We start from the raw sequence: 15,439 nt of genomic DNA on the forward strand, positions 1-15,439 counted from the left end.
GCTCTCAGTTCGGTTACTCGACAGCTTTCAGGGACAACTCCCATCCCCGGGGCCAGTTCTGTTTCTGTGTGCTTCCACAAGGGCTTTGTGACTGAATGACCGTGGACACGCTGGACTACAAAATCAACACTAGGTGCCTACTTGGTGCAGAATACGGCGCCCAAGACACCAAGTGCAGGATGGAGGACGCAAAGAAGTATAAAGATGGTGAGTGAGATAGAATACTGCTTAACGATTTAGCGAGGAGAATGTTAATAACTAATGAGAATATGATGTGAATTTTAATAACTAATGGGAATATGACGTGAAATCTGTTCAAAACCCTCCAAATCCAAGTATCTTCTAAAGCAGCTTTAAGGATACAGCCTATGCTTGAACTGATTGAAACAGGTGCAAGAACGGAGGCAGAGACGTTAGTATTTCGAAGAAAAGGCTATTTTTTTGTGTGTTGCAGTGTCCTTGTGTTACATTAGAGCTGGAAAAATGCAGGCCCAGCAGGCAATGAAATGAGTTCGCATTCATGCTTAGTGTTTTACTGAAACAGCAATCACAGCAGTAGTAGCTATGTTAAAGGCACACAGATTCGTTCCCAAGTATTACAAGGCAGAGTAGATAACATACAAATAGTTGTATTCTTTGTGGTGGTAACAGAAACAGACACTTCTTTCTAAGGTAACTACAAAAGAATGAATCTGCTCCATCGCTCTTTCTTCTCAACTTACCTTGCCAGAAATATGGGAAAGGAACTATATAATCAGGAATTTTGTTATTTATTGTCCAATTTAGACTTTTACATGGAAAACACTGTATCTCTTTGCAGATGTCTGTCTTCCCAGTAAGTATGTTTTGTCATATTCCCTATTTCTACAAAGTGATCTCAACACCGCCCGCCTTCACCATGAGAGGAAAAAACTCTGAATCCTCTTCCTCAAACTTGTAGATACGCTGACTTGAAAAAAAAACCTTCATTTGTTCCTGTTGAGCCCTCTGTAATACTGTTTCTCTAGTTTCACTGGTGAATTCATAAGACTAGTGTGTTGTTTCTATTTCCTTACCATCTTAGAATTTCCTACCTAATTCCATGTAGTTGGTTTCCACTTCTGTATTCCTTAACAGAATTCCTGAAGTTGCCCGTTATCTTCCTGATAAATCAAACAGCCTTTTCTCAAACTTCCGCAGTGACTGTACCCAGCCCCTTCCCAATAACAAACACACCCCTTTCCAGGACCTTATTGTTTCATGGTTTCTCTGCTATCTCCTGGACTTTCTCATTCGGTTTTGCTGACACTTCTGAAGGATTTGCTGTAAGAATACCTGAAAGCTCAAGGTTTAGCACTTATTTTTTGTTATTGTTCTTGTGGATTAGTTTCTTAATTGAAACTTCAGTTGTACCATTTCAGTCATTCATTTAGTAAATATTTTTTGAACATTTACTGTGTACACATGGCATTGTTCGTATGACTGGGAATATAGCAGACAACAAGGCATATAGCCCTTGCTGTCGTGGGAGCTTATAACTAATCCCATGAGACAGAAACTGAATAAGTAGTTAGAAGTATGTTGAAATGCCAAGGGGAGTCCGAGTGCTTTTAAATGTTCACTTCCAGCTGCACCTAGTAACTTGAATTTTAATTTGGAGGCTTGGTTTTTCTGTAAGGGTTTTAGATCACTTTTTAACGCTTTCTTTTTCTGTCCCCCATAGTAACTTCTTACTCCAATAGTTCAAGGTATTAGGAAAGCAATGTTTTAAAGTTAATACAAAGTGCTGAATATCTGAAATTCTCCTCAAAATTTTCAGCTTAAAAATGAAAAAAATGTTTATAAAAATGACATTTTAGGTAGTATGATACGTATTTTAATTTTTTTTTGTAGTGGCTGGCAGATAGTTCATTACCTTATGTTTAGACCAATGATATCCAAACTTCATGGGGTATGCAAGATGATCCACTGGTATGCAAAAATATATATTAGAAGTTTGGTTTGCATATATTTTTATCTAATAAACAGACAATTTTGTTTCATTACTTTTTAAAAAATATGGTTGACGTTCCCACCTTGCATTTATCAGATAGACACAAGTCACAAACTGTAAATGAAATATCTTATGGGAAGAGTGGGAATTCCACAACTCGAAGGAGTTGTAATTAGTACTTTGTTTACTAATATGGTCACATAATACATGTGACTGGTTCCATGTCTTTGCAGATTATCTATTTAAATAAAACTTCACAGTAGTGGACAAGTAGCCTAAAGAGTTTCCTCAAATACATCATCATTAAAAGTGTTGATACAAGCATAAGCAAACAAGAAATGCCAGAATCTATACCTCTACTTGTTGAATTAATCAGTAAGATTGTTGAAATATGGCTTAAAAGATGATAATACTTGATTGGAGCTTTCATGGAACTCAGAATCTAGTGGGGGAACCAGACTTGTAAAACAGTGTGGGAAGGAAAACTATAAAAAGATTGTTTAAGATTGAGCAAAGGGAGAAAGTGTAGAGGAAGTGGGTATTAACTTATCAGGATAGGAGAGGTGATAAGACTTCTTGAACTGGCTTTTGATTGAGTTCATCTGGTGGATTGAGGCATGAGGGTACGGAGAGATCATCAGACTTTCAACTTAGAAATACCAGGTTTTAGGCGGTGTAGATAGTCGGTTGGAGAGGAGGCTAAGACAAGTAGCAAGACTGATTAGGTATCTATTGCCATACGCTCTGTACTCTGTTATTTTGAAGTCCTGCATTTGGAAATCTTGTTTTGACCAAAACTCCCCCTCCTTTCCTCCTTTGATCTCTGACTTTACTCATTTAAGTATGTAATTGTCATCATCAAGTCCTACAATCACATGCTTAATTCTTAATTGTCCTGTTTTTAACTTTCACCAGCCTTCTCAGTTCCCTTTATCCTTCTAACCTATCAATCAACAGTCCTGGATGAATGTTTTCTCTGTACATGCTCACAGACTGCCAAGCATCATTAGGGAGAATTATACAACCTTGTGAAAGTGAAAATGAAAGCGAAGTCGCTCAGTCGTGTCCGACTCTTTGCGACCTCATGGACTGTAGCCCACCAGGCTCCTCCGTCCATGGGATTCTCTAGGCAAGAATACTGGAGTGGGTTGCCATTTACCTTGTAGATGGATGCTAATATCAACGCATGACTTCTTACTTCCATTGAACTTTTATAACTGCCTAAAGCTTCTACTTCTTTCTAAGTAACTTTTTCGCATACTCTGCAGAGCCTACTGCAAAACTTTGCCAGTCTCCTAAAATGCCTGCCTTATTCTCATATACTCTTATTTTTAGCCTTTGATACTTTTTCTCTTTGACAAAGAAACTGTATATCATGAAGCTATATGGAGGGAGCTCCTTCAACAAAATTCTCTTATTTCTATCTCTTATCCTTCTTCACACTCCTCCCACAAATACTGCCAAATATTTCAAAGGAAGTATCCTAGGTATCCTCTTCTGAGTGGATATTCTCTCTTTCTCTTGACTGCATATTGGTGTCACCTGGAGAGTTTAAGCGGCCACTGATGCCCAGATCACAACCCCAGAGTGTGGACTGGGCATTGGGATGATCAGAAGTTCCCCAGGTGATTCTAAATGTGTGGCCAAAGTTGAGAATGTACATATCATCCTTTGAGAACTTGGTCCAGCAGTTTGTACCTTCTGCCTACAGATAGATTTCATTTCTCTTCTTCTGAGCAGCAACCATTTTTTGATCAGTTTTATATTTTTATGGTCTACATTCCTGGAAGCATAGTGGATTCTCAAATACTTCCTGAAATGAATAAAGTAATCAAATCAAGATGTATACAGTTCTTTTGTGACTCCTCTCCCCAATCTAAATTTCCAACTACAGATTCAGTATTTCCAGTACTGAGCCTATTGCAGTTTACTTTTTTTTAAAGTTACTTTTCTTCTTGAGTTTCTTTTAACTTTAGTTGAATTATACTCACCGAGTCACCTAAGCTAGAAATCTGATCCCTTTTATTTCCTCTTATTTCCCATATCTGATTGATTGAATGCTGGCAGTATTTTCCCTCTGAACTATTTCTTGTCTTTATCCTCTCTTTTAAAATTGAGGTATAATTGACATTTAACATTATTTTGGACTTCCCAGGTGGTGCTAGTGGTAAAGAATCCACTTGCCAATATAGGAGACTCATGGGACTAGTGTTAGATCTCTGGGTTGGGGAGATCCTCTGGAGTAGAAAATGCACCCCACTCTAGTATTCTTGACTGGAAAATTCCATGGGCAGAGGAGCCTAGAGGGCTATAGTCCATGGGGCCGCAAAGAGTTGGACGTGCCTGAGCACAAATACAAACACACTAAACAACAACAGCAAATATTAATTTCAAGTGTACAATGTAAAGAGTTACTATTTGTGTACATTGTGAAATGGTCACCATAATTATCCAGCTTAATATCGTCACCTTACATAGTTAAAAACTTTTTTTTTTTCTTGGGATGAGAGCTTTAAAGATCTACTGTCTTAGCAGCTTTCAAATATTGAATACAGTATTATTAAGTAACTGTAGTCAAAAGGCTGTATATTACATTCCCAGGTTGTGTTTATTTTACAACAGAAAGCTTATATATTCTGACTCCTATCACCTATTTCTTCTTGCTCCCTTCCCTCTCTGACAACCACCAATAAGTTCTCAGTATCTGTGAGGTAGTTTGTTTGTTTGTTTCTGTTTATATTCCACATATAAGTGAGATCATATACTAACCTTTGTCTTTCTCTGTCTCACTTCACTTTGCATAATATCCTCAGTTCTATCCATGTTGTCGCAAATGGTAAGATTGATGGACACTTAGGTTGTTTCTGTATCTTGGGTATGGTAAATAGTGCTCTAATGAACATGGGGTGCAGATATCTTTTTGAGTTAGAGTTTTTGTTGTCTTTGGATAAATACTGAGAGGTGAAATTGTTAGATCATATGGTAATTCTATTTTTAATTTGTTTTGAAGAATCTCCTTACTGTTTTCCATAATGCTGCATCAATTTACATTCCCATAAACAGTGCTTGAGGGGTTTCCTTTTCTCCACATTCTCACCAATACCTGCTATTTGTTGTCTTTTTTAATAATAAGGGGTTTCCTTTTCTCCACATTCTCACCAATACCTGCTATTTGTTGTCTTTTTTAATAATAGCCATTTTGAAGGTATGAGGTAATATTTCACTGTGATTTTGATTTGAATTTCCTTGATGATTAGTGATGTTGAGCATCTTTTCAGGGAAAAAATATCTATTCATATCTTCAGCTCATTTAAAAAATTGGATATTTTTTTTGCTATTCATAGTTTGAATTCTTTATATATTTTAGATATTAACTACTTATCAGATATATCACTTGCAAATATTTCCTCCTGTCCAGTAGGTTGATTTGCATTTCTTTGGTGATTTCCTTTGCTGTGCAAAAGATTATTTTGTATAGTCCCATTTGTTTATTTTTGCTTTAGTTGCTTTTGCTTTTGGTGACAGATTCAAAAAAATCTCTAAGACCTATGTCAAGGAACTTACCATGTATGTTTTCCTGCAGGAGTTTTATGATTTCAGATCTTAGGTTCAAGTCTTTAATCCATTTGAGTAAAGTTTGTATGTAGTTTAAGATAATGGTCCAATTTCATTCTTTTGCATGTTACTGTCCAGTTTTCAAAACACCATTTATTAAAAGAGACTATATTTTCTTCATTGTATATTTTTGCTTCCTTTGTCATGAATTATTTGACCATATATATCTATATTTATTTCACTGGAAGTGAGAAATAGATTTAAGGGACTACATCTGATAGATAGAGTGCCTGATGAACTATGGAATGAGGTTCTTGACATTGTACAGGAGACAGGGATCAAGACCATTCCCATGGAAAAGAAATGCAAAAAAGCAAAATGGCTGTCTGAGGAGGCCTTATAAATACCTGTTAAAAGAAGAGAAGCGAAAAGCAAAGGAGATAAGGAAAGATATAAGCATCTGAATGCAGAGTTCCAAAGAATAGCCAGAAGAGATAAGAAAGCCTTCCTCAGCGATCAATGCAGAGAAATAGAGGAAAACAACAGAATGGAAAAGACTAGAGATCTCTTCAAGAAAATTAGAGATACCAAGGGAACATTTCATGCAAAGATGGGCTCAATAAAGGACAGAAATGGTATGGTCCTAACAGAAGCAGAAGACATTAAGACAAGGTGGCAAGAATACACAGAAGAACTGTACAAAAAAGATCTTCACAATCCACATAATCACAATGGTGTGATCACTCAACTAGAGCCAGACATCCTGGAATGTGAAGTCAAGTGGGCCTTAGAAAACATTACTACGAACAAAGCTAGTGGAGGTGATGGAAGTCCAGTTGAGCTCTTTCAAATCCTGAAAGATGATGCTGTGAAAGTGCTGCTCTCAATATGCCAGCAAATTTGGAAAACTCAGCAGTGGCCACAGGACTGGGAAAGGTCAGTTTTCATTCCAATCCCAAAGAAAGGCAATGCCAAAGAATGCTCAAACTACCGCACAACTGCACTCATCTCCCACGCTAGTAAAGTAATGCTCAAAATTCTCCAAGCCAGGCTTCAGCAGTACGTGAACTGTGAACTTCCAGATGTTCAAGCTGGTTTTAGAAAAGGCAGAGGAACCAGAGATCAAATTGCCAACATCCGCTGGATCATGGAAAAAGCAAGAGAGTTCCAGAAAAACATCCATTTCTGCTTTATTGACTATGCCAAAGCCTTTGACTGTGTGGATCACGATAAACTGTGGAAAATTCTGAAAGAGATGGGAATACCAAACCACTGGACCTGCCTCTTGAGAAACCTATAGGCAGATCAGGAAGCAACAGTTAGAACTGGACATGGAACAACAGACTGGTTCCAATAGGAAAAGGAGTACATCAAGGCTGTATATTGTTACCCTGCTTATTTAACTTCTATGCAGAGTACATCACGAGAAACGCTGGGCTGGAAGAAGCACAAGCTGGAATCAAGATTGCTGGGAGAAATATCAATAACCTCAGATATTCAAATGACACCAACCTCATGGCAGAAAGTGAAGAGGAACTAAAAAGCCTCTTGATGAAAGTGAAAGAGGAGAGTGAAAAAGTTGGCTTAAAGCTTAACATTCCGAAAACTAAGATCATGGCATCTGGTCCCATCACTTCATGGGAAATAGATGGGGAAACAGTGGAAACAGTGTCAGACTTTATTTTTTGGGGCTCCCAAATCACTGCAGATGGTGATTGCAGCCATGAAATTAAAAGACCTTTACTCCTTGGAAGGAGTAAGTCTAGGTTATGACCAACCTAGATAGCATAGTCACAGCAGAGACATTACTTTGCCAACAAAGGTCCGTCTAGTCAAGGCTATGGTTTTTCCTGTGGTCATGTACAGATGTGAGAATTGGACTGTTAAGAAAGCTGAGTGCCGAAGTAAATTGATGCTTTTGAACTGTGGTGTTGGAGAAGACTCTTGAGAGTCCCTTGGACTGCAAGGAGATCCAACTAGTCCATTCTAAAGGACATCAGTCCTGGGTGTTCTTTGGAAGGACTGATGCTAAAGCTGAAACTCCAGTACTTTGGCCACCTCATGCGAAGTGTTGACTCATTGGAAAAGACTCTGATGCTGTGAGGGATTGGGGGCAGGAGGAGAAGGGGACGACAGAGGATGGGATGGCTGGATGGCATCACCGACTCGATGGACATGAGTTTGAGTGAATTCTGGGAGTTGGTGATAGACAGGGAGGCCTGGCATGCTGCAGTTCATGGGGTTGCAAAGAGTCAGACACGACTGAGCAACTGAACTGAACTGAAGGGCTGATTTTTTATTTTATTTTTTTCTGTCTGGATGATCTGTCCAATGATGTAAATGGAATATTATATTAAATTTCTCTACCATTGTATTTGATGTTAGTACTTGGATCTGAAGTTCTGTGTCTCTATAGGACGTTTTCTGAGAGACTGTATTCTTGTATTTAAGGGCTTCCCTGGTGGCGCAGAGGTTAAAGTGTCTGCCTGCAGTGTTGGAGACCTGGGTTTGATCCCTGGGTCGGGAAGATCCCCTGGAGAAGGAAATGGCAACCCACTCCAGTATTCTTGCCTGGAGAATCCCATGGATGGAGGAGCTTGGTGGGCTACAGTCCATGGGTCACAAAGAGTCGGACACAACTGAGTGACTTCACTTTCACTTTCACCATTGTATTGCTGACTATTTCTCCCTTTCAAGTGAAAGTCACTCAGTTGTGTCCAGCTCTTTGTGACCCCATGGACTATATGGAGTTCTCCAGGCCAGAATACTGCAGTGGGTAGCCTTTCCCTTCTCCAGAGGATTTTCCCAACCCAGGGATTCAACCCAGGTCTCCCACATTGCGGGCAGATTCTTTACCAGCTGAGCCATTAGGGAAGCATAAGAATACTGGGGTGGGTACCCTATCCCTTCTCTAGTGGATCTTCCCTACCCAGGAATTGAACCAGGTCTCCTGCATTGCAGGCAGATTCTTTACCAACTGAGCTATCAGGGAAGTCCTTTAGGGCTATTAATTTACATTTAGGTGCTCCTATGTTGGATACATAAATATTTACAAATATTATATCTTCTTTTTGGATTGACTTCTTTAATATTATGTAATGCCCTACCTTACCTCTCATTATAGTCTTTGTTTTAAAGTCTGTTTTGTTTGTTACGAGTATACTACCGACGGTTTCATTTAGTTTTCATTTTCATAGAATATCTTTTTTCACGTTTTCACTTTCAGTCTGTGTGTCCTAACATCTGAAGTGAGTCTCTTGCAAGCAGCATAACATGGATCTTTATTTTTTTTTAACCCATTTATCCACTCTATGTCTTTTGATTGGAGAATTAAGTAATTTACATTTAAAGAAATTATTGATAGGTATGTCCTTATTGCATTTCATTATTTGTTTTCTAGCTATTTTGTAGTTCCTCTCTGTGCCTTTATTCTTCTCTTGCTCTCTTCTTTTGTGGTGTGATGAGTTTCTTTAGTGATATTTATTTCCCTATCTCTTTTGTGTATCTATTATATGATTTTGTTTTGTAGTTATCAGGAGGCTTACATATAACAACTTATAGCCATTTTTCTTAAGTAATTTAAACTTGATTGTATTCTAATGTTCTGTGTTTTTACCCTTCTCCCTCCCCATTTTATGTTTTTAATGTGAAATTGCCATCTTATTATCTTGTGCCTCTCATAACTAATTATTTTAGTTATAGTTATTTTTACTACTTCTGTCTTTAAACCTTTTAATGGCTTTATACGTTGTTAATACAGTACCTTTACTATGTATTTACTCTTCTACTGAGATTTATTCTTTCATGTTTTCATGTTACTAGTTAGTACCCTTTTTTTCCTAGCTTAAAAATGTCCCTTTAACATTTCATGTGAATTTGATTTATTGATGAAGAACTTCTTTAGCTTTTACTTGTCTGAAAAATTCTTTATCTCTCCTTTAATTCTCAATAATACATTTTCTGAATAGAGTATTCTTGGATGTTAGTTTTTTCTTTCTGTGCTTTGAATATACTGTGCCACTTCCTTTGGCCTGCAAATTTAGTACTGAAAAATTGGCTCAAAGTCTTATGGGGGCTACCTTGTATATAACAACTTAGTTTTTTCTTTCTGCTTTTAAGATTCTCTCATTGTCTTTAGCTTTTGACATTTCAATAATAATGTCCCTTGGTGTGGGTCTCTTTGGGTTCATCATATTTGGAACTCTCTTGAGTTTCCTAGGTCTGGATATCTGGTTCCTTCTCCAGGTTAGGGAATTTTTTAGTCATTATTTCTTCATATAATTTTTCTGCCCTTTTCTTTCTCTCCTTCCTTTGGGACCCGTATAGTGTGAGTGTTAATCTGCTTGATGTTATCCCATAAGTCTCTTAAGTTTTCTTCACCTTTTTTGTTCATTCTTTTTTCTTTTTCATGCTCTGATGGGGTGAATTCTTCTGATTGAGTGACTTGTGTTCATGTTGACACAAGTTTATCTTTCCTTCTGCTTCATCTAGTCTGCTGGTTAACCATTCCAGTTTATTTTTCAGTTCAGTTATTGTATTCTTCAATGCTGTCAGTTCTGCTGTCAGTTTTCTAATATTTTTTGAAGTTCTCACTGTGTTCATCCATTCTTCTCTAAAATTTGGTGAGCATCTTTATGACCATCGTTTGAATGCTTTATCAGGTAAGTTACTTATCTCTGTTTCATTAACATTTTATTCTGAGGTTTTATTTTGTTGTATGGTGTGGAACGCATTCCTCTGTTTCTTTATTAAATCTCTTTATTGACTTCTATGCATTAGCTGAAACAACCACCTCGCCCATTCTAGAAATAGTGTAGGAGATGAACTTGGTCATTCAACTCTGCTGTAGGTCTTGATTTTCTCTCAAACCTTTGTGATTATCCAAGGAGCCTATTTTTAATAGTTCTTAGTAGAAGAGGGTATGCCAACACTTATCAATGTCCCAAAGGGACGGATTGTGGTCAGCATGTAGATTCAGGCTGATTGGAAGGCAGACTCTCATAGACAGCAGCTTTTGAAATATGCAAATATATCCAGTCCTGTGGGACTGGTCCCACTGGTCACTAGAACTAGGCAATCTGGAGGTTTCCCCTGGATGGCAGTCATAAAAATCAGGGCTCTAGACAAGTGTATAAGCTCTTTTTTAAGAGATACTGGTGAGACACAGTGAGTCGGAGGCAGAACATAAAGATGGCATCCTCTGGCCTGTGTTCTCTGAGAGCAGCTCCATAGCCCCTGAGGTGTGTGCCAGACCTGAAGCTTGCCCATCTGGCCAAAGCGCCATGATAAGAAAATAGAACTCTTTCACAAAGACTGGGGATGTCTTTCAGCCTGTTGTCTGTGTAGTGCCTTGAGGGTGGTAGCCTATCAGGAACTGTGTCTCTGATTGTCGCAGTCCTATGGGACCTAGGAATATAAGCCTGCTGACCGCAAGAGGCAAACAGTCAAGGGATGTCACCTGGGCAGCAACCTTAAAAACTAGGATACTAGACATAAAAACCAGGGGAGCAGATATGTGTGAGAGTTCCCCTTCAGGAGATACTAGCAGTCTGGCATACGGCAGAGTCCAAAGATAGCACTTGCCCTCTGAGGTCTGTGGAAGGGATTGTAGTCATGTGTGTTTAACCAGAGGAAGCCTGCTTCTAAGGCTTCATTGTGATGATTCACTAGTAGGCCTCTTTCACAGAGAGATTAAGCTTCTGTGTCTGTTGTCTCTTCCTGTGCTCTGGGCGGTGGTATCTGTTTCAGAACTCTTTTTCTGTTGATTACAGTACTTACGGGACTTGCAAGCATATGCCTCACTGGCCACCAGAGCCAGGCCACATAGAGGTGTCCTGTGTAGAAGCTGCAAAAATTGGGGTGCCTGACAAAGGTAGACATTCCATTCTGGGAGATAGTGGTTATTTGGAGTAAGGCAAGAGGGATTATGCAAAGATTCTATCCAGCAGTTTATAATCCCTGAGAACACTTTCTTAGGTCACTAGATACGTGTCAAGCCAGAAGCCTGCCCCTCAGGATAAAGATTCTGGACTAGCAAATAGTCTCCTTTCACAGACTGGGAATATCTGTCGGTCTGCTGTCTGAACAGTGCACTGGGGTGGTAGCCTTCCTACAACTCTCTCTCTAGTTGTTATAGTCCCGTCAGGCCCAGGAACACAGATTCCCTTGTCCTCCAGAGCCAGCAATCAAGGGGCATCTCCTGGGCAGTATTAGGGTCACAGACTGTATAAACACTCCCCTCTGGGGTTCCCTGGTGACTCAGAGGGTAAAGCATCTGCCTGCAATGTGGGAGACCTGGGTTCGATCCCTGGGTCAGGAAGATCCTCTGGAGAAGGAAATGGCAACCCACTCCAGTACTCTTGCCTGGAAAATCCCATGGACGGAGAAGCCTGGTAGACTATAGTCCATTGGGTCGCAAAGAGCTGGACACGACTAAGTGACTTCACATTCTTTCACTTTCACTGGAGATACTGATACTCTGGAGCACTCTAGAGGGACAACGTGAATGTCAGTTCAGTTTAGTCACTCAGTTATGTCTGACTCTTTGCAACCCTATGGACTGCAGCATGCCAGGCTTCCCTGTCCATCACCAATTCTCGGAGCTTGCTTGTTTCATGTCTGTCAAGTCAGTGATGCCATCCAACCAGCTCATCCTCGTCCCCTTCTCCTCCTGCCTTCAATCTTTCCAGCATCAGGGTCTTTTCCAATGAGTCAGTTCTTCGCATCAGGTGGCCAGAATATTAGAGTTTCAGCTTCAGCATCAGTCCTTCCAATAATATTCAGGACTGATTTCCTTTAGGATTGACTGGTTTGATCTCCTTGCAGTCCAAGGGACTCTCAAGAATCTTCTTCAACACCACAGTTCAAAAGTATCAATTCTTTTGCACTCAGCTTTCTTTATAGAAACATGAATGTGGTGCCCACTGATTGTAGTGAGGCAGAGTTGGGGAGTATAAATATGGTACCCACTGGAAAAAGAAAAAGAGATTGTGTCCATTGGCTGGAGCAAGGCAGAGGGAGAGTACAAAGATCATGCCCACCACTCTGTGTCCCCAGGGAACATTTCAGCAGTCTCCTATATGTGAGAGTTAAATTAGATGCCTATCCATCAGATTATTGTTTTAACATAAGTAGAGTGAGGTTCTTTCACTTCGTTGTCAACTATCTCTGATCTGGGCCCTGGGCAGATGAGTTCTAGCACTCGACCCTCACGATACTGGATGCTTGGGGCTGGTGCACTGGGACGACCTAGAGGGATGGTACGGGGAGGGAGGAGGGAGGAGGGTTCAGGATGGGAAACACGTGTATACCTGTGGCGGATTCATGTTAATATATGGCAAAACCAATACAATATTGTAAAGTTAAAAAAAAATAAATAAATAAAAGCCATTTCTGAGTCTTTTGGTTTCAGTGGATGCAAGCCCAGTTTGTTTTCAAAGCTAGATGTTGGGGAGCTCATCTGTCAGGTATAGGTCTTAAAAACTGGGGTGCTGGATGTGGGGTTTAAATCCTTTGCTCTTCAGTGAGAAGCTCTGGGTTTGAATTCCCTCCTGATTCTGGGTTGTGTGCTTGGGGTGGGGTTTATGATGAGATTGTGTCCCAGCCTCTCCTATCCATTTTGGTGTGTTTTTTTTTTCTTATTTGCCTGATACGTAGTCATCGTTCAGCTAGCCTCCTTTTTTTTTTTTTTCAAGAGGGAATTATTCTGTATGCAGCTGTAGTCTCCATGTGTCCTTGGGAGGAAGTGAGTTCAGGATCTTCTTATATTGCCATCTTGAACCCATCCTCTTCTTGAAAACATTAAAAAAAAATTGAAACAATTTTGAACTTACAAAAAACATTGCAGTGACCATTTTTATATGAATTTCTTTCTGGATTTAGAAGTTCCAAGATTATTCAGATATCCTAAGTTTGAAATCCTATCAGTGGGAACACAAATCATGATTATAAATTCTCTTGAGAGACCTTCCCCCAACTCCCTTTTCAGAGCTCATGGTATGATAGAAAATCTTCCTTGTCATCTTGCTGTGCTGAGGACTGACTTTTTCACTGAGGGTACAGAACTTCCTAGATCTTTTTATGGGGAGAGAGCATGAGGAGGGGCTCATAGTTTCTAGTTTCTGCTTGTACCAAGGGCCCAAATTCTTTTCTCCAGATACCATATGAAATTAAAGATTCAAGGACCTTTCTCAACCCCCTTCCCACTCAAGACAGGATCATATTGTGTGCTCACAGCTACAGTGCTCACTTCTTTCTTTATTTCTGACACTTAAGTATTTCTGTATTTTTTTGTAAACTCAAATACATATTAAAATATTTTTTTCACTTTACTTAGCATTGCTAGCTGTTTGTAACAGAAGAACTTTCGTGTTATCTAGTCTGCCTGTATTAATTAAGGGTTGACTGTTCAGCTCAAGTTACAGAAACTTGGATACAAAAAATAGGGATTTATTTTTTCACCTAATAAGAAATTCAGAGATTGGCAGCTTTATATGTTTATATTTTGCTATTCTTAGCATGTGGCTTTCAGCCCCATGTCTCAGGATGGTTCCTATATATCTAGGCATCGTACTAATGGCTGAAAAAAGAAGAAAGGCGAAGTCAAAAGGTACTTGCCAAAGGAGTCTACTTTCTCTCTCTCTCTTTTTAAATCAAGAAAATTTCTTTTTCATAAGCCCCATCTAGTAAACTTTATTTATATCTCTTTGAGATCAGCCCTGGGATTTCTTTGGAAGGAATGATGCTAAAGCTGAAACTCCAGTACTTTGGCCACCTCATGCGAAAAGTTGACTCATTGGAAAAGACTCTGATGCTGGGAGGGATTGGGGGCAGGAGGAGAAGGGGACGACAGAGGATGAGATGGCTGGATGGCATCACTGACTCGATGGACATGAGTCTGAGTGAACTCCGGGAGTTGGTGATGGACAGGGAGGCCTGGCGTGCTGCGATTCATGGGGTCGCAAAGAGTCGGACACGACTGAGCGACTGATCTGATCTGATCTGATCTGACTAGGCATGGATCATTCTATTCCTTGTAAAAGCAATAGAATTTGGTAAATGCAGTGTGTGCTGTTGAAAAATACCCATTTTTAAAAATACAAGGCACATTGTCATGCTGAACAAGATGGGGGTACTGTTACCAAGGAAAAAGAGGAGAATATTTATAGGACAAGCAACTGTTAATATCTGCCATGCTTCTGTGGGGCAAGAACTAAAAGTCTTCCATTTTCTTTCTGCTACACTGCAACTTTCTCTGTTTTTAGACTATTAAACAGGGCCAGCAACATAACCCTTGTTCAAGAAATAGGAGAAAAGTGCCCAAGGTACTAAAGTAAAATTGTTTTTCTTTCTGTGATTTCTCAACTTTCATAGTGTTTTTAATTTGCTACTTAATGTCATTCTAAGCAAAGAATAAATAAAATTTTAGATTGTTAGCATGAATTTTACCTTATATCTTCGTATTGTACAATGGCAGTTTTAAAATGCAAATATAAGAACATTTATCGTGCATATAATCATTGAAATTACACAATTTGTAATTCTAAGTGTGTCCATTTCTATTTCATTCTTACTGAAATCATGGAAATGCTGCACAAATCTAACTCAATTTTTAAAATTCATTTCTTGATTTATGCACATTCTGCTAAGTCACTTCAGTCGTGTCTGACTCTGTGCGACCCCATAGACGCCAGCCCACCAGGCTTCCCCGTCCCTGGGATTCTCCAGGCAAGAACACTGGAGTGGGTTGCCATTTCCTTCTCCAATGCATGAAAGTCAAAAGTGAAAGTGAAGTCGCTCAGTTGATGCACATTCTACCAATGGGTTAATGATGAATAAGGAAAGACTGAAAGGAAGAGGAACTGTAGGTTGCCCTTTCCTTCTCTCATCATTTTCAGTGTCAGTGGTTGGAAG

This window comes from Bos indicus x Bos taurus, chromosome 3, assembly GCF_003369695.1.
Source record: "Bos indicus x Bos taurus breed Angus x Brahman F1 hybrid chromosome 3, Bos_hybrid_MaternalHap_v2.0, whole genome shotgun sequence".
Taxonomy (NCBI): domain Eukaryota; kingdom Metazoa; phylum Chordata; class Mammalia; order Artiodactyla; family Bovidae; genus Bos; species Bos indicus x Bos taurus.